Genomic DNA, 26,898 nt, shown 5'->3' on the forward strand with positions numbered 1-26,898 from the left:
ATCGAACATAGCTTTTGTATAATATTAAAAGTGTTGCAGGGTCGGCTCCTCACCATGCACCTCTTACAAATTTGATAATGTTCAACGCTTGCAAGCTTTTTGCTAACACTGAATCAATATGATCTTCAAAGTTTAATTTATAATCTAGATTGAGGCCTAAAAATCTTACATTTTGGCTGGATTCTATAGTGACATTGTCCACGGTGATTTCCAAAGAGCCAGGAGGTATATTTTGATTGTTGAAATGTATGAACATAGTTTTAGTTGCACAGAATTCAAGGCCTCGGTTAGATAGTTTTTGTTGTATTTTTTTAATAGCTTTTTCTAAAAGCTATCGACGAGATTTTATCTTTTGGCAACAGTATACCGCAATGTCATAAGCAAACTGAGATACTCGTACACTAACGTTTTTAGGAAGACCAAGTACAATGTCAGCTACGTAGATGCAGTATAGGATGGGACTTATTCCACCTTGAGGAACGCCGCTGTTGAAAATTCTTGTTGCATTACCCAGGATATTAGCGTTGATGACTCTATTAGTCATGAGAAATTGAACAAATTTAACTAGATTGAGTGGGCATCCTATTTCTGCAAGTTTTTGCAAGAGGATATCGACAATTACTCTATCAAATGCTCCGCTAACATCTAGGAATGCAGTTAGAACAACGTTTTTGTTGGCAAAGGCTTCTTCAGCATAGACAAGAAAGTTTGTTGGGTTATCAGTGGTACATTGACTTTTGCGGAAACCAGTTTGACTATTCGAAAGAAAGTTATTGTATTCCATCCACCACTGTAGCCTGTTTTTTAGCATAGTTTCGAAGAGTTTACACAAACAAGATGTCAAAGAGATCGGTCTAACATTTTTTCCATCTGACTTATTGATAAAATAAATATAGCTGTTTTTCCAGTTTTGAGGATAACAGTTAGAAGTATACATTTCGTTGAAAATGTCTAGTAGGATAAGTTTATATTTTATCGGGAGGTGCTTTATCGATTCGAAGTCGATACAGTCCATGCCTGGACTGGATTTGACATTTTTAGTCTCGAGAGCTACATTGAATTCCGTAAAGTCAAAGGGTGAACTTAAAAAATCGTTAGCTTCGCAGACCGGTATTTGATCAGGATTGGATTGGCACCACGGCGGACTAATTTTTTATAGCGCTGTTTCAATTTTATCTTTAGTTTGAAGATTTTCAGAAATGTGATCTGGCTTGACTGTGGACGAAATATTTATTTTTTTTAATTTTGCTAGTATTCCAAATGTGTTTGTGACAGTTTTTGAAATTAATGCCTTCAGCGAAAGATTTGTAGAAAAGTCTTCTTTTTTTTTAAATAATTTAGTAGCTTGAGCATAAGATTTCTTATAGGCAATAAAATCATCTAGTATTTTATTTAAGCGCCAGCGTTTGAAGGAGGCTGTACGAAGGTCGTTTGAAAAGTTCGTGCAAAAATAAAAACTGCTTGATTTTTTTAATAAATCTTTTTTATTTTTCAACATAGTTTCCTGTTAAGCTTACACACTTTATCCAACGCTGCTCTAGTTTGTTAATCCCTTCCAAATAATAGGATTTGTCCAAGTCTGTAAAATAGGCATTCGTTTCTACAATCACCTCCTCGTTTGAATAAAATCTTTTCCCCGCCAGCCATTTTTTCATATTAGGGAACAAATAATAGTCCGACGGAGCCAAGTCTGTAGAATAGGGAGATATGACCCTATCTCCATCAGTTTTGCGGCCACAACTGCTGAGGCGTGTGCGAAGAATTCGTGGGCGAAGAGGACTTTTTTGTGGGCCAATCGTGGACGTTTCTCTAGCAACTCGGTTTTCAAACGATCCAATAACGATGAATAATATTCGCCTGTAATGGTTTTACCCTTTTCCAGATAGTCGATGAAGATTATTCCTTGCGAATCCCAAAAGACAGTCGCCATAACCTTCCCGGCCGAAGGAATTGTCTTCGCCTTTTTCGGAGTAGATTCCCCCTTGGTAACCCATTGTTTAGACTATTATTTCATCTCAGGAGTGTAGTGATGTATCCATGTTTCATCTACAGTGATGAAACGACGCTTATAGTCTTGCGGATTTTGCTGGAACAGATGCAAACCATTCTTGCAACACTTCACACGATCTCGTTTTTGGTCAATCGAGAGCAATCGCGGCACCCATCTAGCGGATAGCTTTTTCATGTCCAAATGTTGGTGCAAAATATTATGTACCCGTTCGCTCGAGATGCCTACAGTACTAGCAATCTCACACACCTTCACTCTTCTATCAGCCATATCATGGATTTTATCAATGATTTCTGAAGTGGTAACCTCAACAGGGCGTCCAGAACGTTCAGCGTCTTTTGTGCTCATATGGCCACTCCGAAAATTTTGAAACCACTTATAAACCATTCTAATCGAAGGTGCACAATCACTATAATGTTGATCAAGCTTCTGTTTAATCTCCTGAGGCGTTTTACCTTTGAAGAAGTAATGTTTAATCAATACACGAAATTCTTTTTCGTCCATTTTTTTACTACCACTCGATTTTATTGATTGAAACGAATGTAAAACGCAAAGTAATTGGCCGATCTGGCTGAAACTTGACGTGTGCTCTTCCAAGCTATGCCACTAATTGAAAATACCCTTGATACGCACTAGTAGTGCCATCTCTCTGACTTTGCACGGACTTTTCAAACGACCCTCGTATGAAGTCTTTTCGTTTTATCGCACTCCGAATCCCGCCAAGTTACCGGGTTACGATGGAGTTTGTTGTTAACAACTTTTTTCCTGGAAGTACAATTTATAATCGCTTCAGTTACTATGCCAGTGAAAAAACAATATTTTTTTTTGTCGTATTCTTGGCTTAGAAGCTTTGGGAACTGATTTTCAAGGCGAGTGTAAGTTTGTTCCTAATTAGTTTTGACAGATTTTAGATTGAAAGATTTTTTTCGGTAAATGCTTTTTTGTACAATGGTATTGATGTATATGGGAAAGTGATCCGAGCTCCAGGTGTTTTTGGCAAGTTCAAAGTTGATTTTGTCAGCTATATTAGGGCTAGAAAAAATGAGATCTAGATTAGATGAAGAAGTACCCTGAACGCGAGTAGTTGTATTTGTATTATGTAGAAATAAACTAGATTTGTTTAAACTACCATATAAATTTTCTCCAATGGGATCATTGTCTTGGCAATTCCAAGCTAGATGATGGGAGTTGAAATCACCAACAAGAATAGATGACTCTTGTGTATTTATATTGCCAAGAACAGTATCCCATTGGGCTTCTGAGAGAGTAGAACCTGGAGCTCGTTAGCAGACAACTAAACTAATTACAGGATTAACATTAGTAATCCGTACGCCGGCGATTTCGACTGAAAGATCAGGGCTTTTAAGATAGGTAATTTCCGTGTAGGCAATGTTGTTTTTTAGCAGTATTAGTATACCGCCGCCGGACTTGTGCGAGCGATCTTTGCGAAAAGTCTTGAAGCCGGTAAAGTGGACATTTTTTTTTCTTCAGTAACCCATGATTCAACGCAGACAAAAATATCAAGATTTGTCAGGACTTTTAAGAGATCTTCTTAACAATATTTCTTCTTAACAATACTTTTAGCATTTTAAAATAAGATTTTGAGTTCTTTAGTAATTAAATTGAAGGTGGAGCTGTCTTGACTTGAAGAGAGATGTGAGTTACTATTTTTATTGCTAGTCATTGTAGAAAAGAATTTCGTTATTATGTGGTAGTTTCATTGTCAATTTCAGTTTATGAGTCGCTTTGAGTCATTTTGGTTAGTTTCTTTTTTATTCTTATCAGTCGTCCTTTCAGTGTTTTGTTTGAAATATATTGATAGACTACACCTGTCACGGTGATAAGATTGTCGATATTGAGTGAAAGAGACTAAGCAATCAAGTGAGGCTTTTTCTGACTCAATGAGTTAGTAAGAAAGGTTTCGAAAGAGTCAAAATCAATAGGTGGTAATTTTTCATTGAGTTGCAGCACCTCTTAGCAGGAAGAAGGTCCTCTTTAAGATTTGTATTGATATCTTCAGGATATTCAATTACTTTAATTTTTTTCGACGGAGGTGGGCGCTTGAAAGGAGTTTCTTCTAAAGAATTTTCTCTTGTCTGGCTCCCTGTCTGGAGTATTTGAGTTTGTTGTGTATCAGCTACTGAGGAGAAGAAGGCTGTAGAGGCAGCTGGTCTTTTTCGAGTGGAAACGACTGGAAGGACTGAAATAGGAGGGACTTATTGAGCTCTTGATTGGTAGAACCTCTGTTTTTCGCTGGCTCAGGCTCGCATCCCGACAGTGTTGGATTGGGAGGTCGGCTGGGACACTGTTTAGCTGTGTGGCTGCTTTGTTTATAAACATAACAGCTCATAGAGTTGGTACTGAAGTAGACGCAGTATGTAGTAGTAACATGCGTCAATTGAATAGATTCCGAGATAAGCTTTTCTTCTTCTTCTTTTATATATACTTGTCTTCTAAACGAAACAATGTATGATCTACCAGGTTTATTTAAGCCTGCTCTTATGTAGCTAACTCCAGATACTGGGTTTATACCTCTGTTTTTTAAACATTGAATTAAGATATCATGAGGTATGACAGGGCTTACGTTGGATATGACCACTATTTTATTTTTTTCTATTAAAGGTCTAATTTTCAGTTGAGAATCTTTTACAGTAATTTCTTTACCCGTCAATTTATCAACTAAATTGTTGTCAGTGAGAAACACACACACTCTATTACCGGAAATCTTGGAAATAAATCTTATGTCATTAGTATCAGTTAAGTTTTCAAGTCCGTCAATGTAATCGTCAATCGTGGCACTTTCAATCAAGTCAATAACTATAGAATGTTCTTTTTCCGGAGATGATGTTTGCATAGCTCTTAATATTCTGTGTAGTAGCTGTGGTTTAAGTTGCGCCTGTATTAAAGCCTACCTGATCGGCCGCCATAATCGGAGCTGGTTTTTGCATTACAAACTGCAGCCTTAGTTTGAACGCAGAGGAACTAGTGCGAGCACAAAAGAAAGAAGCTATTAAGCTACTACACTTTTACTATTGTAGTAGCTAATACTCGGCACTTATACGGGGAATGTTGTACTACCGACTTCGCGCACTGTTTACAAGCGGAATCAAAAATCAGCTGCTCGCTACGGTGTCTCGAACGCGACGATCATACCCTAAAATTTAATTAGGCAAGTTAATATACTAAGTCCTATATTAACGTATATTGTTAAACTCTTACATCCACAAAAACAGCTAGCTATTAGCTATTTACTTGAATGATAAAGTAAATAACTCTGAAAGGAACATTTTTTATTTTCTCAAAAAATATATAACACCAGCTTCGTCTTAATCCGTACCATCAAAAAACAGTTATTTTGGAATTTGTACCCCCCCCCCCCCCCACACAAATATTAAGAAAAAAATGATTTTTTAAATCTTGTTCGGCAATTCCAATTACATATCTTCCGCTCCGGAGAAAATCTTTCTTGCTGGCGGAAAAATTGTGGAATATTATGTTATGGAAATTTATTATAAAATATTATGAATGTCTTCTTCTTAAATTGTACGATCTGCAAAAGGATAAAAATTAATTTGTACCCTCGTATAATTTGAATTATACTCATACAATGTTTTCTATGTAAATACAATACAAAGTAATTTGACAGGCCAAATAGTTACAAGAGTCGTGCAATAAATACTTTAAATAAAAAAACATTATTTATTTAAATATTTCTAATTTATTTTTCAACATAGTTCTCTTTTAACTCTATACATTTATTATAGAGGTGCTCAAGCTTTTTTTATGCCCTCTGAAAAGTAATTTTTATCGAACTCCTCAAAATGCTCATTTGTCGTAACAATTACCTCTTTGTTGGATGAAAATCTTTTACCCACAAAACAAATTTTTATGTCAAGAAATAAAAAATAATTAGAAAAGGGCAAATCTGGAGAATAAGGTGTGTGAGGAAGTATTTCGAAGCGTAAATCAATCAAATGATTTTGTCGTTGCATTAGAATTCGTGTGAGCTGGTGCGTTGTCGTGGTGGAAAAAAATTTTTTTTATGCCAGATGGGGCCGCCTTTCCTTCAGTATGGCATTAAATCGATCTAATAATGATGGGGATAACATTCTCCTGTAATAATTGTTCCACTCTGTAGGTAATCGATTAAGTAAACCACTTGAGTTCCAAACAATTGTAGCCACGACTTTTTCGTCCGATCGTACCGTTTTCGCTTTTTTTCAGCGCAGATTCATCTGGTCCAGTTTATATTTTCGATTGATTTTTCATTTCTGGCGTATAATAATGAATCCATATTTCATCAATAGTAACGTAGCGTCGCAAAAACTTCTTTGGATTACGTTGAAACATGCTCAAACATTGCTCAAGCGTAACCACACGAGCTTGCTTGTTATCAGCTGTGAGCAAGCGCGGCACCCATCTTACAGACAACTTTCTCATGTCCAAACATTCATGTAAAATGTTCCATGTGTATCCTACTGAAATGTTAAGAGCCTCTCTAATCTCACGCACTTTCAATCGACGATTGGCGAGTACAATATCATGAACTTTATCGATCATATCTTGAATAGTCACCTCTTTTTGATGGCCGGGATGCTCAGTATTACTTATAATCTTACGGCCACAACAAAATTCAGTGAACCACTTTTGTACCATGCCATGTGATGGAGCAGAGTAAAATTTGATAGAGAAAGAATTCGCAAAAGGTAGCTGATACGAGAGGGGGTCAATAAGTCTTTACAAAAAGAAGGAAAAAAAATTTTTGCGTATGTAATTTTTTTTATTTTTCAACATAATCTCCTTGAAGGTCGATAAATTTTATTAAACGGCCTTCCAGTTTTTTCAAGCTATCAAAAAAATATGATTTCTGAAAACCCTCAAAATAGGCATTTGTTTCGACGATGACTTCTTCATTCGACGTGAACCGATGTCCGGCAAGCTATTTTTTGGGGTTAAGAAATGAGAAAAAGTCAGTGGGAGCCAAATCAGGCGAATATGGTGGATGGTCAATTAATTCGAACTTTAAATCGTTAATTTTTGCCATCTAAACTGCACACGTGTGAACTCGAGCATTGTCTTGAAGAAAGAGTAATTTTTTTTTGTTCAAGTGAGGACGTTTTTCTCTGATTTTTTCTTTCATCTAACCAAATAATGACACATAATATTATCCAGTGATCGCCTGGCCCTTTTCCAACTAGTTGATGTAGATGATTCCATACGCATCCCAGAAAACCGTGGCCATAATCTTGCCAGCTGACTTTACTGTCTTTGCCTTCTTTGGGGTTGGTTCTCCTGGGGTAGTCCATTGTTTGAACTGTTTTTTGGTTTCAGGAGTGTAGTGGTGTACCCATGTTTCGTCTATAGTTACGAGTCGATGCCAAAAGTCTTCCAAATTACGACGTATGCGTGCCAAAAGAGCCTGAGAGGTGACCACGCGGGTTCATTTCTTTTCAACAGTGAGCAAACGCGGCACCCATATTGCTGATATTTTTTTCATCCCCAATTTTTTATGCAAAATTGAAATGATTGTACCCTTTGACACCCCTGTGGCCTCAACTAATTCTAGCAATTTTAATCTTCTATCACTCAACACCATATCGTAGATTTTGTTGACCATTTCGAGCGTACTCACGTCTACGAGGCGTCCTGAACGAGGTTCATCTTTTGTTGTTTTACGGCCGTATTTAAATTCATTTACAAACATTTATAAACAGTCTTAAACACAGGGGCAGACTTACCATGAACGGCGTTCAACTCAACTGTGATTTCTTTTGGTGTAAGGCCTTTTAAATGAAAATGTTTTATCACCGCTCGAAACTCTCTTTTTTCCATTTTTCAAATAAACCAATAACTTTTTGTTCAACCAACGCTCACAAAAAAACGATTTCATGAATCGAACTGAAACTTTGTACGATATCTAGTTAGTAGTATTGTTTGCCAAAAACATGATAATTTAAGCGTGACGAGCGCCATCTCTTGGATTTTGTAAAGACTTATTTACCCCCCTCGTAAGTTTCGGTTGTCAATAACGAAATTAAATGCGGTGGATTTAAGCTGGAAAATATGACTAGATTAGAAAATAATTAAAATGACTAATAAAATTCTTGGTACATAACACACACAGAAAAGTGCGGATTTTCTGTCGGTTTTATAATAAATAAAAAGGCCTAAACGAGTCGAATAAGAATTAGAATTTAGTCGATAAATATATAGAAATGTGAGTGTGACTATTGCAGTGTGATGTCATAGTTACAAAAGTGAAAATCAGTGAATTCAAAATCCAAACCATCGATAATATATAAGCAGAGAATTCGACGCCATAACAACCGACTGCAACAGGTGAAGGAGAAAATTCGAGGAATTAGCCGTCATGGACGCGCGCGAACGGGTATTGAATATGTGAACGACTGTAAATGGGCAACTTAAAAAGCACGGACTGTGTAAAGAGCCAGCCTCTATCTAAAGTACGGATATAGATGAGCGACTGTTCGGCGCAGCTTAGAAATAGAGCGGAACACGCTGTAACATGATAGTACGGCTCGTCATCAATTATTTAGGGCGGACAAGAGAGGTAATATCGCTCTAAGCAATTTAGAGAAGATTAGAGTAAAAGAAAAGAAAAATAAAGGGTTAGACTCGTTAATTCCAAATCTTAATCTTATATTCTACGCATTAACTTGACTTACTGTACAAGTGAAAGTCCGACAATCAGTCAGCTCGTTGCCTGGCGTAATATCAGCACGGCAACGACGCGATTACCAGCACGGAGAACCGTCGCAATAGTTGGTGGGTGGACGTCTTACTATCGCGGTACCTGGATACGGACAAGGATGACCGCCACGTCTGAGAGAGAGAGAGAGAGAGAGAGAGAGAGAGAGAGAGAGATGAGCGGAAAGCGGCAGGCCACTTTTCCTTAAAGGCGCGTCATCGCTTTCACGGGGAGCAGCTTCCTCCTGGACTTCTTCTTGTTCTTCGCTGCCTCTTTTCTTCTTCTTTTCACTCCTCGTGCTCGACTTTACTTCGGACGACCTCCCCTGACTGACTCTCCAACCTGACTAACTGTCCTTGCTTTCGCTCAATCGCTGACTTTCAACTCTTTATACACCTCGTACTTAACTATTGATTTGCACAACTTGTCCATCACTGCCGCGCAACTGTTTCTTCTCTCTACGCTTGATGCAACCCCTATTGACCTAATTTCACTGTGGTACGCGACGCCGTTGATTGGTCGCGCGCCTGCTGTGAACCTTTGCCCTATACTGGCACTTGGTCCTTATCTCTCTCTCTCTTTCTTAGTTCTTTCCTTTTCTTGCTCGTTATCGCCCTCGTTAGCCCCTCTCTCGGCTCGTCGGTCATTATTAGCCGCTGAAAGGAAACAAATTGTATTAGGCGCATTCTTAACATGCGCCCAATATCGGTTGCTAGAACAGCCGAGAGTTAAGGAAGGGGAGGTAGCGGCGCACGATAAAACATCGTCGCCTGCTCCCATTATATCGTATAAAGCGTCCACGCACAAGTATGAATTAAATATAAGTGTTTTTTATATAGCATATGACAGATTTATAGATAATGCAAAAATATGTATGCATAGGTGTACACATAGTTTTATATACGTATATACGTTATATAATATATACGTATGTATAGTAAATAAATATAATTATATATATAAACCTATTAATAATTTAGTAAAATTATCTATATTTCTATTGATTATGTACATTTGAGTTGTCAATATTAAAGATAATATTTATAATACAAATGTTTTTGTAAATGTTTGATGTTTACATATGTTAGTTCTTTAAATTTTTTCTCTTCTTTGTATAACGTACTAGTAACTCCTTTAAAAATAAAGTAATTATTTCATAATTAAGTGAATTACACATTGCGGATATCGCACTGCTATTATTATCAGTAATGGTCCACTTCAATTTTATTAATAGCTAAAATACGAGTATCATTATCTTTGGTGAGCTTTAATGCAGCATTAGACTCCATAGCCTTCGATGTGCCATAAAAATTTAGTCTACAATCATTACTAGATTTGCTGTATCCTGATGAAATTTTCTACATTTAAGATTTAAATTAATCGTAGAAAAAATATTTTTGAGTTCTATTGCATGTCTATCCCTAATGTTACAATATTATAATTTCTTAATAATCATTCTAGTATGTTTGATAATAATTAATCTATCAACTTTATAAGCATTCATTCTATTGATTTCATAATATTGTAAAAACATGCGTCTATCAGATAATTTCAACTGTAGATTAACCTTACATTCATTTTTAATTTATTATTTAATAAGGATCGTAATATAATTCAACTTTGATCGTTTCCTCCTGCCTCTAACTCATGTAAACGACCTACTTTTTTTATACCTTCTTATCAATATCGTAATGTAATGATTAATGTTTATTGTTATAAGAAAATTAAATTTATATATTTTGTAACGGGGTTAGATTTCCGTACGCTTGTACCAATGCCCCGATAGAGATATCGTGCGTGTACCAGCTGATTGAAATGCTTAGCTGGGGAGTATTAAAACTGAAGCGGGGAAGGATGGTTAACAGTCAACCAACTAAATAACAAAACACGAATGAAACTAAATTTTCGTTTTTGATAGCATCCCTCGTGAAAATTTGAAGTCAAGATCTTGAATAAGAACTTGAGTAAGAAATTGCATAAGAAATATTGTAAGAACTTAGCCAAGTCCTTAGGCAAGTTCTAGTAAGTGTTTTTCATTTTTCGCAGCTCTCACAATGGATAAGTTCTTGTTCAAGAACTTGTATAAGAAATTGCGTAAGATCTTGATGACTATTTTGTGGAAATAAATTATTTCTAATATTTTACTTTTAATATTAATTGTTTACCATAAATTAATAAATGATTTTATTCGGAAGAAATATGCCAAACACACTTAATATAAATTTGATACAAAACTTTTTATTCGAGTTCGAATCCTCTAAATTATATAATGGTAACAAACTATCAGACCTAAACAAACTTAGTTATATAAAATATTCTAAATCACATTTGTTTTTGTAGATTAATATTTTTTTTATTTGTGAAATAAAACGATTATATTTACATATCAAGACTAAACATAATAGAATGTGATAATATAACTCGTTCGCAAAAAAGCAATTGTTAAACATAAGATTAATTTTTTTAATGCGCGATAGTGCTGGGCCAATTTGGAAGAGATCCACAAAAAGCTTCCTGCAATTGACTTCAGACCTCGTAATCTTCGTTCCCGCTCCGCATAACCTTATATGTTTGAAGTCAACCTTATATGTTTTTGAGGATCTCTTCCCAATCGGCCTAGCACTGATACGCGGGGCAACTGTTGTGTGGCTAGACCTAGAGGTTGGATGTTCCTACTCGAATGTAGTTTCAATGTGATTCTTATAAAAAAATAACAAGAAATCCAATGGAAAAAGAATTTTGAATATAATAATATATAAAAATTTATATAATCTAGTTAAAGTTATCGGTTGCATCGTTTTGAATACTAAACTCAACCTTGGTAGTGCTTTTTTATATATCTAGTAGGTTTTTTTGGGTTCCTTTTATTTCTAACGATACTAAACCTTTCTTCCTCCAGTCTCCTTCTTAATCGTTGCCGAATATCTTGAATTTTTTGACCTATTATTTCAGTCACAATATTCAAGTATGAATTAATATCTAAATTGGGATTTTTCTGTTTTAGGTCGTTTAAGTAGTTAGTAAATAGAGCTGAAAAGATTTACATCAATTAACGTTGTGTATCTTGTGTTATAATCTTAATACATATAATTTTTCTTACCAATCATAAGTTGCCATTTGTCTTCTTCAAAAGGCAGTCGAGGGCCTTCAATCCCAGGCGCAACAGCTCGACACAATTTGACGCCGAATGTCCTCATCACGAGTTCCTGTGGTGACCAAATTAATACTGCTAATTCTCGTAAAAATAACGTAGGTTTCTTTTTTTTTTAATATCATCTTTGCCCAAACATCCGAATCTACGTAGATGTCCAATCCAAGATAAATCTATCAGAAAAAAATAAATGTTGTAACTGCAATGATTGAATTATTTTTTAAAATCACACTGGTTATGTACCTCGTTTCCGTCGTTGACCATTGAATACATTTGACCGTTAGGAGTGAGATCTAATTTATCTAAAGATACATAAACATTTGATATGAAAATCCTCAAATATGTTTCATATACGTTGATGTGCAATTTCTTTGAACAAGTGCATTAATTCGGTACAATTTGCGGGTACAATTTGGACATAAATACACATTCAATTTGGAATTTGTAAGCATAAGTACCTATCCGCTTATTTACACACACATACACAAATACAAAACACACACACACATATATATATATAAATGTATAAACGTTATTTCTAAGGCACTGCTTCGCGGAAACAGCTCTTATATAAGCTTATATACATGCGTTAGTGTATATGCGTAGTGCGTATACACTAACGCATACTATAACGCATACTATGTATACTAGCGTATACACTGGTGGCATAGCGTACTCCACTTTGTCCGGTCTCCTTTTATGGCTAGCAAGAACGGAATCAGGTAAGTTCAAGGGTAAATTTCCATCTTCTTCATATGCTGTATCATTGTTAATCAAATCATCATTTGCAGCATCATCAATAGAAAATGAATATCTTCTATCGCTTTTCGGGGGTGAAGATTGAGTCAAATAATCTGACCTTACTAGATCGTATGCTGCATAGAAATTCCCTAAAATTTTACACGCAATAGTAGGCATTACATTCGGTTTTAATAGCAGATTTTAAAAAGTAAGGAAATGTAGTTATATACTAATAATCACTTTTTTCTTTTTCTTGAAGTTCCAAAGAATTGAGTGAACTTGAATTCATAAAATGAGACAAGTTACCTGAAAATTTTAAAAAGTCTGTTAATAAATATTATATATATATAGTTAAGTTCATATTATATTATTATATTTGTCTATAAAGATTTTCTGTATAATTTAAAGATTCAATGGGACATTTATAATGAAAACTAGACATATAAAAGTGTCAAGTGTCTTAAACCATTTTCCCCAGCCTTATGTTTTCTATTTGTTACAAACACCGTGACACTTTTCAAACAAAACTAATCAATTTATAATTAAAAGAAACTATATATATATATATATATATATATATATATATATATATATATATATATATATATATATATATTTACCATTGTCATCATTTTGCGACTGGTTCTCTTTAGAAGGTGGGAGTAATCGCTTTTCAACCAAGGGATTTGAATTAATAATTTGCACATCTATAACACAGGTCTGCAAAATCAGAATTTTGATTGTTATAGAAAAGCCATAGGTCATTTCCGAAGTAATTTTTGGCGTAGAAAACGAATCCGGAGTCCAAATTGCTCCATCACGTCAGGATTTTGAGATATCCTAACCTAAAAATGCGAAAATAGTGGTTTTTTGCTATTTTTGAGGCTATGTAGCACCGCGGCATTCTCATTAATCAGAAAAAAACCAACGACACCTTAAAGTATAAGTCTGACACTTTCAAATACCGTTGAGTTTGCTCAAATAGCTCATTTTTGCATCAAAATATTCCATCTTGAATTTTTCAAGTTTCATGAATTTAGTTGTTTACTTCGTTGGTAAACTCACATAGTTCTGGAGAAAAAGTGTTTGACTAATCGCCTTTCTTTTAAAAAATAAACAACTTAACCTCAGATAGGCTAACATGACTTAACCCTCAAGTATTTTATCCAAATACATCTTATGAACCCTCATAAACCACCCCTACAAACCCCCAAGCAAGCTAACCCACCTAACCCTGGGTAGAGCGAGTTTTATCGACTGGTTTCCTTGAAAAAGTTGATACCACAATCACAAATAAAATGAGCAGACTCAATTCTGATGGATCGTATCTCCACATACCTTCACACACCCTCACTACCCCTATAAACCACTCCTACCAACCCCCAAGCAGACTAACCCACCTAACCCTGGGTAGAGCGAGTTCAATCAACATTTTCCATTTAAGCAAACTAAAATATCAATCATATGTAGACTAACACTGTTTAACGTCTTCATAAAGGGATGCAGGATTAACGTGAGTCCCCTCGCCTCTCACGAATCGGGGTGCTGGATTTACGTGAGTCCCCTCGCCTCTCACGAATCGGGGTGCTGGATTTACGTAAGTCCCCTCGCCTCTCACGAATCGGGGTGCTGGATTTACGTGAGTCTGGATTTACGGGGTGCTGGATTTACGTGAGAACTAGTATCTTAGATTTTTGTTTGCTTTTTTGTTGCTTACGAATCGGAATCTTTGATTTTTGTGTGGCCTTTTGCTGATCGCTGACGTCATCTTTGTGAAACCGTTTTTTCTTTTCTTCTAGTGTTCTTGTATTGGATCGTCTTTTGTGTTTGGCATTTGGCTCATCACGTTGAAGACACCAGCAATAGTCTGCCAACATAGATGGAGACCATTTTCCCTGATAGCGACGTTCCATTTCTTTTATATCTTGATGAAAACGTTCTCCTTGTTCTTCACTTTCATCACCTAAATTCTTTGGGAACCAGTTCAAATGAGAATGCAAAAAGTGTAATTTAATACTCATGTTGCAACCTAGTTTATTATAGTTAACTAGCATGTCTTTTACTAAATTTTCATAATCATTTTCTTTGTTATTTCCTAAAAATCCTTTAACAACTTTTTTGAAGCTGGTCCAAGCATTCTTTTCAACGGAGGTCATCACATTTTCAAATTCAATTGTTTTCATCAGTTGACGTATTTGGGGCCCAATAAAAATACCTTCTTTTATTTTTGCATCACTTAACCCGGGAAATGTGTGTACAAGATACTTAAAACAAGCACCATCTTTATCAAGAGCCTTCACGAATTGCTTCATGAGTCCTAGTTTAATATGAAGGGGGGGGTAGTAAAATTTGTTTGCTATCAACTAAAGGGTTTTCAAGAACGTTTGGATCTCCAGCTTTAAGAGAGTTACGTCTAGGCCAACTGTTTTGGATATAATGCTGATCCTTATCTCTGCTATCCCATAAATAAATAAAGCACGGATATTTTGTATATCCTGATTGAAGTCCAAGTATCATCGATATGATTTTCAAATCCCCACAGATCTTCCATTTATGCTGTTTGTAATCAATTGCATTCAGGATAGTTTTTACATTATCATAAGATTCTTTCAAATATACGGAATGAGCAATAGGTATAGAAGCATATTTATTTGTGTTATGCAACAAAACTGCTTTTAAACTCCTCTTAGATGAGTCAATAAATAATCTCCAATCTTCAGGATTATAAGTTAGTTTAAAGTTTTGCATTAAGCCTTTAATATTACTGCAATAGACGTAGTTATCGCCTTGAGAAAAAAATTCTATTAAAGATTTTTCTCGATGTCTATACCACGCAAAAGTTGTTCCAGTAGTTAAAAGATTTCTTTCCTTCAGTCGTGAACCAAGTAGCTCGGACTTATCTTTAGGTAAATCCAAATCTCTAACTAAATCATTTAGTGCAGCTTGATCAAAGAGAATAGGATCAGAGTCACAAAAATCTGCATCATATAAATCACTTTTATCGAGGATTTCATCATCTTTAACTTTTTGCTGTAAGAGAGGAGGAATCGGAGGTTTATCATGAGAATCATAAGAAATGGTTTTTGTTACACTCAAGACATTGGGGTATTCTATTTTATGTGCATTTTTACTGTTAAATCCAATAGTTTTAGTCAAGCAGAAATAACATTCATCATGATTAGATTGTTCTCGCCAAATCATAGGTGTTTTGAAAGGCATTGGTGTCGTCGTGCTCGTAGCATTATTCCAACGATTTAAAGATGCAACGCATGACTTACATGCAACATGTGGAGCCCACGGCTTATCTTGATGAGAAATTGGCATATTAAAGTAAGTTTCATATTGAGTTTTAATAGATTCATTGATACCTACTTTTTTGTTCTCAAACGTAAAACGGCCACAAATATAGCAAAATTGATCAGGGTCATTAGAACACTTACGAGATCCCATTGTGTAAATAAAGTAGCCGTTATAACGGCTGATTTGTGGACAAGCAACCAAATTATTACCAAAATTTATTAAATTACGATAGAAGTATATAGCTTCACAAGTTGTTAGCACAAGGTTAAGGTGACTCTATCAATAAAAATAAAAAAATAACAATATTGATTACAGCATAAATTTTTTTTACTCATTTAAGAATTTAAGCTTGATAGGTATTATAAAAAAAGTTAGTTATAGCAGTTCACGTTGTAGTTTTTATAAAGGTTAAAATAAAGTACTTAACACTCGTCATTTACATTAATCATAAATTGTATGAACTTGAATACGAATTTTGTTTAATAATCCCATGAAAATACGGTTACGAAAGAATTTGGAAACGAAGATTTAGTAATGAAAATACAAAAGTTTACAGAAATACACAGACACATAAACTGAATAACAATATATCACTAATTTCACTAATTTAGGATACTCAAAGGTATTTTAGGATGTTGAACTTTGAGTCATTTTGGCTTATAAAAACTTTTGAATAAAAAAAAAAGTCGATTCAAGATTTAAAACTAGAATTAAATCTTAAGTATAAATCTACAACTAGATAAACTGCAAAAATATCGGATTTGCTAAATAACAAAATTAGGTTTTTTTTCGAAAAAAAAAAATTTACCAACTTGTTTTACCTAGGGTAGGTGGGTTCACCTATTTGAGTATAGAAGTATAAGTATAGCAGTTACAAGGGTTTTAAGGGTATGTAATAATGAAGTCTATAAAGCTTAAAATAGGGTAGTCCATCAGTGATGGAGAATTCGGTTTGCTTAAAGAAAAGTAGTTGGTGTACCCAGGGTTAGATGGGCTAGTCTGTTTGATGTGCTAGGGTGGTTTATGAGGGTTCATAAGATGTACGAGGTGTGATCAAAAAGTAAGGTGAATTTTTATTTTTCTCAAAAAATTTTTATTTATTCATCAATTTTTATTTTATCTCCTTCAAAGTAACCCCCCTCGGATATAATGCACTTGTACCAACGGTTTTTCCAATCCTCAAAGCATTTCAAAAAACCATTTTTTGTGATCTTGTTTAGTTCATCCTTCGATGCCGTCTTTATCTCCTCAATCGTGGCAAAACGCCGTCCTTTCATGGGCCTCTTCAGTTTTGGGAACAAGAAGAAGTCACAGGGGGCCAGATCTGGGGAATACGGTGCCTGTAGTATCGTTACTGTGTTGGTTTTAGCCAAAAATTCGCGCACAAGCAACGATGTGTGAGCAGGGGCGTTATCATGGTGCAAAAGCCAATTTTTATGTTTCCACAAATTCGGACGTTTCTGGTGGATTGCTTCGCGCAAATTGCGCATAACTTGCAGGTAATATTCCTTATTTACTGTTCTACCCTGTGGCAAGAACTCATGATGCACCACGCCCCTGCAGTCAAAGAAAACTGTAAGCAAAACCTTTACATTTGATCGAACTTGGCGTGCTTTTTTTGGTCTTGATGATCCAGAATGCCTCCACTGGGACGATTGAGTCTTAGTCTCGACGTCATAACCGTATACCCATGTTTCGTCACCTGTTATAACCCTGTTGAGTAAATCTGGATCATCGTTGACGTCATTCAGTAGCTCTTGGGCGATGCTCATGCGACGTTTCTTTTGGTCGAAATTGAGCAATTTCGGAACAAACTTCGCTGACACACGTCTCTCATCTAAAACACTCGTCAAAATTGATTGGCATGAACCAAATGAGATGCCAATATCATCAGCAATTTCTCTAATGGTAATTCGACGATTTCCCAACACTATTTTCTTCACTTCTTCAACATTCTCATCAGTTGTTGATGTGCTGGGGCGTCCAGAACGAGGTTTGTCGTTGGTGTCTTCTCGACCTTCTTGGAAGAGTTTATACCACTTGTAAACATTTTTTTGGCTTAAAGTAGACTCACCGTATGCCACTTTCGGCATTTCAAGTGTTTTGGAACATTTGATTCCATTTTTCACACAAAATTTAATGCAAACTCTTTGATCCATGTTTTTAGACAGCAGCAAATCGTGGAGCACGCAAAACACTTTTAACCTTGATGCCTCTCACAAACAAACCAAACATACTACAAAGCTGAAATTTGGAACGTATGTTCTAGACGAGTGTACCGACATAACCAAATAAAAAAGTCGAAGATCGAACGGACGTAGCCCGCTAAATTACAAAATTCACCTTACTTTTTGATCACACCTCGTATTTGGATAAAATACTTGAGGGTTAAGTCATGTTAGCCTATCTGAGGTTAAGTTGTTTATTTTTTAAAAGAAAGGCGATTAGTCAAACACTTTTTTTCCAGAACTATGTGAGTTTACCAACGAAGTAAACAACTAAATTCATGAAACTTGAAAAATTCAAGATGGAATATTTTGATGCAGAAATGAGCTATTTGAGCAAACTCAACGGTATTTGAAAGTGTCAGACTTAGACTTTATGGTGTCGTTGGTTTTTTTCTGATTAATGAGAATACCGCGGTGCTACATAGCCTCAAAAATATCAAAAAACCACTATTTTCGCATTTTTAGGTTAGGTTAGGTTTAGGATATCTCAAAATCCTGACGTGATGGAGCAATTTGGACTCCGGATTCGTTTTCTACGCCAAAAATTACTTCGAAAATGACCTATGGGTTTTCTATAACAAAATCTTGCAGACCTGTGTAATTTTTGGCTTGAATTTTTTACTTTGCGAAATATGCTCTATGTTACCATCTAAGCGTTTTCTCTTATTTATAAAATCTTCTAGCTTCTGGTTTTTCGCAATCAATGCAGAAGCAGCTGTTTTATGAGCTAATTTTTTAAGTTCTTTTACAGTCTGCAATATATAAAATGATTATGAAAAAATAGTATTCTTACCGATTTCTTCCTCAGGGCATACATAGATATTAAAATAATGTTTAAAAATTGCATATAATGCGAAATCGTTCACTGGTTTTGCAATAATCATTTTTTTATAACCGAGCATAAAGATCAAGTAATTATTTCAATCAAAGGTATAGCAATAATGGTAAAGCAGATCACGAAATGAACCGTCATGCATATATGTAGACGGTCTCTGCACTTAGTTATATCAATAAAATAAACAAGAACTTGTTATATTTACATATTTACTACAGCTCTTATTCAATAAGAAAAGTCTTGTTAATATCCGCAGATAAAATGATAGGAAGTATCTTTATCGATATAATTAAGTTGCTTTATAGCACTACGTGATCTAAATGCGCACTTTAGCAATGCTTCTCCGTGACTTAAGTTGACCATCATTACGCCGTGGATTAGTAAATTTACTTGAGTCACGGCTTTGATATAACAATAAGAATAAAAATACTAAAAATATTCAATTTTATTGATTAACATGTACAGGAGAAGTGAAAAATTTCTCTAAATACTCAAAAAATTAATCTATTTATAAACCAAGTGAGAGCGTGACGGATTGAAGATCGAAGTTTCGCGGATGCACGAGGTATCTCAAAACACCTTGCTCCCCAGTTCAATTCTGCAGATTTGTCCAACAATAAGTTGTAATTGATCGATTTTTATTTGCTCAATTCAAATATGTAATCAAATAGAATTGCGCTTAATAGTTTTTTCATAAAAAGTTAATAACAATATTATGCTATCACTAAAGATTCCAAACAACTCCAATTGGCCAATTAAATAACATAAGTAACGTTGAATATTTTTTTGTTAACATTTTTTAACTTATATGTTCTCTAAGTGTGCCATCCCAACTCATTGACCGCTTTTAACGTTTTCGTTTAACAAAGCCTTAATGAATTTATCAAGAAAGGTTATTTATCATCAACTATATAAAGTTATTTGATAAATCTTACCTTCTCCATAACCAAGCCATCTGTAGTAATAATTAAAAAAATCTATTTACATCTACATACTTACTATATTTTTTTATACTATGCTACAATACTACACTTGATACATGAAAACAATCTATGGTTTGTATAAACGCAGCAAATCATGAAAATTGGATTCATCCAATTTTAATTCCAACATTTTAATTGTGATATTGATGAGAGAGAGAAATGTTTGTATCTAAAATATCTAATTATATAAATATTTTCATTAGCGAACCGGAAGAACCAGAATTAATTCACAGAACTTCTATCAGTAAAAATACTAACCTCCCCCGGTCCAGCCTGCAAATTAAGACCCCGGTCCCATAGCTACGTATGAATGCGGACGGATACGGACGCGAATCGCAACTCTAGTAACATCACTAAAAATATCTAGTTCGATTATTACCGATCTATTCGATTATTATACTACCGGTAGTGTTGGTACTAAATAATCGAACTAGATATTTTTAGTGATGTTACTAGAGTTGCGATTCGCGTTCGTATCCGTCCGCATTCATACGTAGCTATGGGACCGGGATCTTAATTTGCAGGCTGGACCGGGGGAGGTTAGTATTTTTACTGATAGAAGTTCTGTGAATTAATTCTGGTTCTTCCGGTTCGCTAATGAAAATATTTATATAATTAGATATTTTAGATACAAACATTTCTCTCTCTCATCAATATCACAATTAAAATGTTGCTGTTACAAATTTTACAAAAATATGGATGAATCTAATTTTCCTGATTTGCTGCGTTTATACAAACAATAGATTGTTTTCATATATCAAGTGTAGTATTGTAGTATAGTATAAAAAAATATAGTAAGTATGTAGATGTAACTAGATTTTTTAATTATTACTACAGATGACTTGGTTATGGAGAAGGTAAGATTTATCAAATAACTTTATATAGTTGATGATAAATAACCTTTCAATTATAATTATTTCAAATTTCAGAACTTATCTTTGCTCGCAAGTAGTTTTTTTTATACTCAGGGATGATATTTACATTCAGTATTGATGATTTAAACAATTTAAGGATTTATTAAAAAATGAAATTAAAAGGCTTTGTCCTTACAATTGAAATAGATATATGGATATATGGAGCTGTCTACAATGTTCTGTAAGCATTGAAAATCAATTGATATTTAATTGCAAAGAAGATCATTTATTGTATTTCTCTTAATATATTTAATAGATCATCAGACAGAAGGAGAGAGTTGAAATTTGAACCAATCCAAAGAGAACTTGTTTTTGATATTGATCATATGATTGATTATGACTAGATTAGGACATGCTGTAATGGAGCAGATGTTTGTAACAAATGTTGGAAATATATAGTGATAGCTGTGAGGATTTTGGATGTTACATTTAGAGGTACATGATTTTATTTTGTATAAACAAAGTCTGAAATCAAATTTATAACTTTTGCTTAATTTTTAATAGATGACTTTCTTTTTGCGCATATATTATGGGTATTTTTCTGGAAGAAGAGTTATTCATTGGATAAGTGATAAACCAGCAATAATTTAACCATTAATGGAAAAAAAGCTATAGCATATTTTTTTTAATTAATTATGGGAGGATAATTCATTAAGAAAAAAGTAAAATTTACTGAAAAGATGCATCATTCTGTCAAGTATGTACTGAGAACCAATATTATTCAAAAGTTATGTTAATGTTTTAAAAAAGTTTATCAAGTTTTGTAACTGAAAAATGAAATTGTAGAAGAGCAGTTAGTATCATAGAGCCAATGTTTGCCGATATGTATGTTGAAGAACAAGGAATGCTAGACATAGAAGAAAGGGAAAACAAATTTTTAGATATTATTCTTGAAGAAAATATGAGGATAGAAATTGAAGAAATATTTTATCAGTATTTAATAGCTGTTAAAAAATGGAACACTTTTGTGGACTTTTTCAAAAATAAAATTTAGTTAGTATGTAATTGTTTTTCCGAGTTTGAATAAGTTATTATTAATTGAAAGATATGAATAAATAAATTATGTGCTCATTACAGGGATCATAAAAGTGGTGTAATACTCCTTTTCTTATTGAAGAGATAATGATTCAATATGCTTATCCTAAATCAGATATAAATGTACCAACAATAATAACAATGATAAGAAGCGGTACGGTAATCAAGTATATGGTTACAACTCTTAAAAATTATTTTTATGTAATTAATAATTGTCATAACACATTTTTCAGATATAAAAATAGAGTTTTGAGCTCAGTTTTAGAAACATAAATATTTTAGAGTTTACTTAAATTTTTATATTTGTTCATTTATAACGAACTCAAATTTTTTGTCATTCTAAAATCAAGATAACAGTATTTTATAGTTATTATTAGCGGGATAAAGATTACGAGGTCTGAAGTCAATTGCAGGAAGCTTTTTGTGGATCTCTTCCAAATTGGCCCAGCACTATCGCGCATTAAAAAAATTAATCTTATGTTTAACAATTGCTTTTTTGCGAACGAGTTATATTATCACATTCTATTATGTTTAGTCTTGATATGTAAATATAATCGTTTTATTTAACAGATGAAAAAAATATTAATCTACAAAAACAAATGTGATTTAGAATATTTTATATAACTAAGTTTGTTTAGGTCTGATAGTTTGTTACCATTATATAATTTAGAGGATTCGAACTCGAATAAAAAGTTTTGTATCAAATTTATATTAAGTGTGTTTGGCATATTTCTTCCGAATAAAATCATTTATTAATTTATGGTAAACAATTAATATTAAAAGTAAAATATTAGAAATAATTTATTTCCACAAAATAGTCATCAAGATCTTACGCAATTTCTTATACAAGTTCTTGAACAAGAACTTATCCATTGTGAGAGCTGCGAAAAATGAAAAACACTTACTAGAACTTGCCTAAGGACTTGGCTAAGTTCTTACAGTATTTCTTATGCAATTTCTTACTCAAGTTCTTATTCAAGATCTTGACTTCAAATTTTCACGAGGGATAGACTTGTTTATTTTCGCTGCTCTTACAACGCATATGGCAGCGCATAGACATTTATTCAAAATGTGCGACAACGTTGCGCACTGCCATTTTGTTCACCGTTGCTCATTCGAATCGTTCGTTCGCTCGCTCGCTCACTACCGATTTCGTAACGCTCGCGCACAACTTTATGAGGGGAGAGTTATAACACTACGCGCGGCTGTTCGACATAATTATGACACGAAGCCGGCCAGCTTACTTTAGTTAATTCGTCGTGTTATCAGGGGGACCAATCTGTCGTCGTCTCCCACTGTATCGCTCAGGTTGCCGCTTTCGCCACAAACGAGGTCTCCTCGATCGCTCTACCGCTTCCACCAGATCAATTCGGTAATCTAGTAACCGGCCTACGATGGCGTATCGGCTATCCGGAATCGTTGTCAGCAACGACGGGTCAATTACAATTGACTAATTTCTATAATCCTTTTTTGTTTCCGAGGTTATCACGCTCACACACAATCTGTTTCCGATACCAGAGATTAACTGTCCATTCTCTCTCTTTGCGCGCGTTCCGCCCCATCCCGGACCGAGTTCCCTTTTTCTTTCCCCCGACTGGCAGATACTGCTCTCGCGGGTAGCCTCGCGATTGAGACGATAGCGCGAACCGGATGCTTACCGTCACAATTTATAAATTTGTTATTTAACAAAATATTATTTAATAAAAATGACTTTACATACGCTACTGTATTTTTAATGCCATTCCTCCGAAACAGTTTTCTTATTTATGTTTTTCGAATTTATAAATGATGCATGTGACCGAAACGATATTTGCTAAAACTTATCGTAGGTATCTTAGCTGGTTGAAAAAATAAACTTGATGATTAACCTTCATATGACCTTGAGGGGTCAAACTTATTCCTCCTATGTTCCTTATCAGAACGTAACATTTTCTGAAGATTCCGTATCCGTGATAAAAAATGGGGGTTGAAAGTTAAATAACAAAATTGACCTTGAAATTACCTTAAAAACGACCTCCATGATCAATGTGCCATTTGACATTGGAAAGCTTGATTTTTTAAATAAATTTTACATGTTTAAAAAAATTGTTTTAGTTAAAAGAAAAATGGTCTTTCCGACTGCGTCGCAAAAAAATATTTCGGCAACAAAAATTATTTTTGTAGAATATCTAGGTCTCTAAATTTTTATCTATATTTTTATGTATTGTAAAGTTTAAACAATTATACGTTATAATTAAGTTCAAATTCTAAGATTCCTTTATAAAAAGTTAAAATGGTATTTATAAAATGGCTTACTACTATCGATTGAGGTATTCCCACTTGAACGTCAACAATCGTTACTCAAACCTTTGAAAACTCTTTATTCAAACTTGAAGCTGCATAGATAACCATCCTCAGTGGCTTGCGATAGAGAGTAAGTGTTTTCGAAAACAACTAAAGAGTTCAATCATCAAGTAACGAATATTGTCTGATTCAACATGGTTAGCTACATCGATGTGCCGTTCGAAATTCTGCTAAGTATTGTCGCATCTATCGAGGAAAGGCCAAACAGCGCCGCAAAACAAAAACTTACAAGGTAACGTTTCCAACACTCTGCCTCCGATTTTTCTGTAATTTAGATATGTTATTGCTCATAAAAAACTAAAAGACCCGTATTTTCTTTATCGGCGGAAAAAGCTATTTAGGATATGATACCCACCCCCAAAAAGTCAGCTTTAAAAGCAATATTATAGCAATATCTTTAGTTGTAATGAATATTTTTCAATGAAACTAAAAGAAACAAATTTCTTATAAAAAAAGTAACAGAACCACATATCTTTTATCTCCGGGGGTTGTAAACATTACATTTTATAAAGAAAAACTACAAAATCAAAAAATTACGAGGTGTGTTCAAAAAATACCCGGAATTTTTAAATTTCGCGGATCTGGAGAGTCCAAATGTCAAAATTTTTTTTTATTGTGTTGGTATACATGCCCCTGAAGTATGATAAAATTTTCAGCTATATTCACTGTTTACTTTGTCTGCGGTAGTCGCTAAGGTTTGACGTGTTTTTATGAGCTCGGCGATTTTCGTTTTTTAAAAGAAATGGATCAAAGAATTTGTATTAAATTTTGTGTAAAAAATAAAATAAAGTGTAACAAAGTGTGTGAAATGTTACAAAAAGCTTATGGTGAGTCTGCCATGAAAAAAACAAGTGTTTACGAGTGGTATAAGCGTTTCCAAGATGGCCGCGAAGACGTTGAAGATGACGAACGCTCCGGTCGACCCAGCACGTCAACAATCGATGAAAATGTGAAAAAAGTGGAAAAAACGGTTCTGAATGATCGCCGAATCACAATTAGAGAAGTTGCTGATGAAGTTGGCATATCAATTGGCTCATGTCATAACATTTTTTCAGATGTTTTGGGCATGAAACGGGTGGCAGCAAAATTCATTCCAAAACTGCTGAACTTTGACCAAAAAAACAATCGCATGAACATCTCTAAGGAGCTGTTAAACGACGTCAACAACGATCCAAGTTTGCTTGAAAGGGTCATAACTGGTGATGAAACATGAGTGTACGGTTATGATGTCGAAACCAAAGCACAATCGTCCACCTGGAAGCATTCAACGTCACCAAGAGCGAAAAAAGCACGTCAAGTTCGATCAAATGTGAAGGTTTTGCTTACAGTTTTCTTTGACTGCAGGGGCGTGGTGCATCATGAGTTCTTATCACAAGGTCGTACGGTTAATAAGGAGTATTACCTTGATGGTATGCGACGTTTGCGTGAAGCAATCCGAAAAAAACGCCCCGATTTACGGAAAAACAATTCATGGCTTTTGCATCACGATAACGCACCTGCTCACTCGTCGTTGCTTGTTCGTAATTTTTTGGCCAAAAACAATACCGTAGTCGTGCCCCAACCTCCATATTCACCAGATATGGCTCGGTGTGACTTTTTCCTGTTCCCAAAGTTGATGAGACCCATGAAAGGACGGCGTTTTTCCTCGATTGAAGAAATAAAGGCCGAATCGCTGAGAGTGCTCAAGGACATACCAAAAAGTGAATATCAAGAGTGCTTCGAAGATTGGAAAAAACGCTGGCATAAGTGTATTATATCTTGGGGGGGGAGGATTACTTTGAAGGGGATCACATTGATGTAAACGAATAAATAAATATTTTTTTGGAAAAACGATAATTCCGGGTACTTTTTGAACACACCTTGTATGTTAAAAAATTAAAAAACTTTTTTTATAGAAAACGTAATAAAAATTTACGTATTTCGGCGTTTTATCACTATCTATTATTTCGAGAGAGAAGACAAACTATGTTTTTAAATGTATTGTTACTAATTTTTTAAGGAAAAACAAAGTTTATGAAATTCCATATATAATCTAATATAAAAGTAAACAGCTTTTGTAGCCAGAAGTTGCAGCCCCTACATTGTAGATTGAATAGAACATTTATTTGATGGCCTCATGCCCTGCCACCTTGAATCCCTACATCCCAATTTTCTTAACTTTTGAGTAGGTTACTCTGCCTCCCTGTAACTACGAACTCCTAAGCCCGAATTTTCTTGCACATTTAACATCGACGCGTGACAGATATTATTGTGCCCTCGAGGTCAAGTCTTTCGGTATTTACCCTGTGCGCATGCTTACTAATTATTTATCCTATTTATCCTATTACATGGTGCCCAACGTATTAGAAGACGACGAGCATAAGCGTGACATAGCGTGACAGGAATGAGCGAGGTATAGAGTGTAAAGATTCACTCAGCAATCGACAGCGCCTGAGAGAGAAGGCAGGAGATAAACAAAACAAATATATTCGGGCGCGACTGAGTGCTAGCTTCGGCCTGTTGTCTTATAATACACGCATGCATAAGCCATACAAAAACGTACCAGTGTTATTGTTACCGAAATCTGTATCCTTAGCCGGGACCGAATAATAACAGCAACAACACGGGTATATTGAAAATAGTACAAAGATGAACGTGCATACATCAATTGC

At 34.7% G+C, this 26,898-nt stretch overlaps 1 protein-coding gene and 1 pseudogene across 5 annotated transcripts in view; both read left to right on the top strand.

Annotated features, from left to right (window-relative positions):
- LOC131675359 (uncharacterized) overlaps positions 1 to 26,898 on the top strand; it is a 376,622-nt gene that overhangs the window by 10,756 nt on the left and 338,968 nt on the right. The gene's annotated exons all lie outside the window — the stretch shown is intronic.
- LOC131675413 (DNA primase small subunit-like) lies at positions 20,793 to 22,177 on the top strand (annotated as a pseudogene).

The sequence above is a fragment of the Phymastichus coffea genome, unplaced genomic scaffold (assembly GCF_024137745.1).
Source record: "Phymastichus coffea isolate CEN01 unplaced genomic scaffold, Cenicafe_Pcof_1.1 PCOF00020, whole genome shotgun sequence".
NCBI lineage: Eukaryota > Metazoa > Arthropoda > Insecta > Hymenoptera > Eulophidae > Phymastichus > Phymastichus coffea.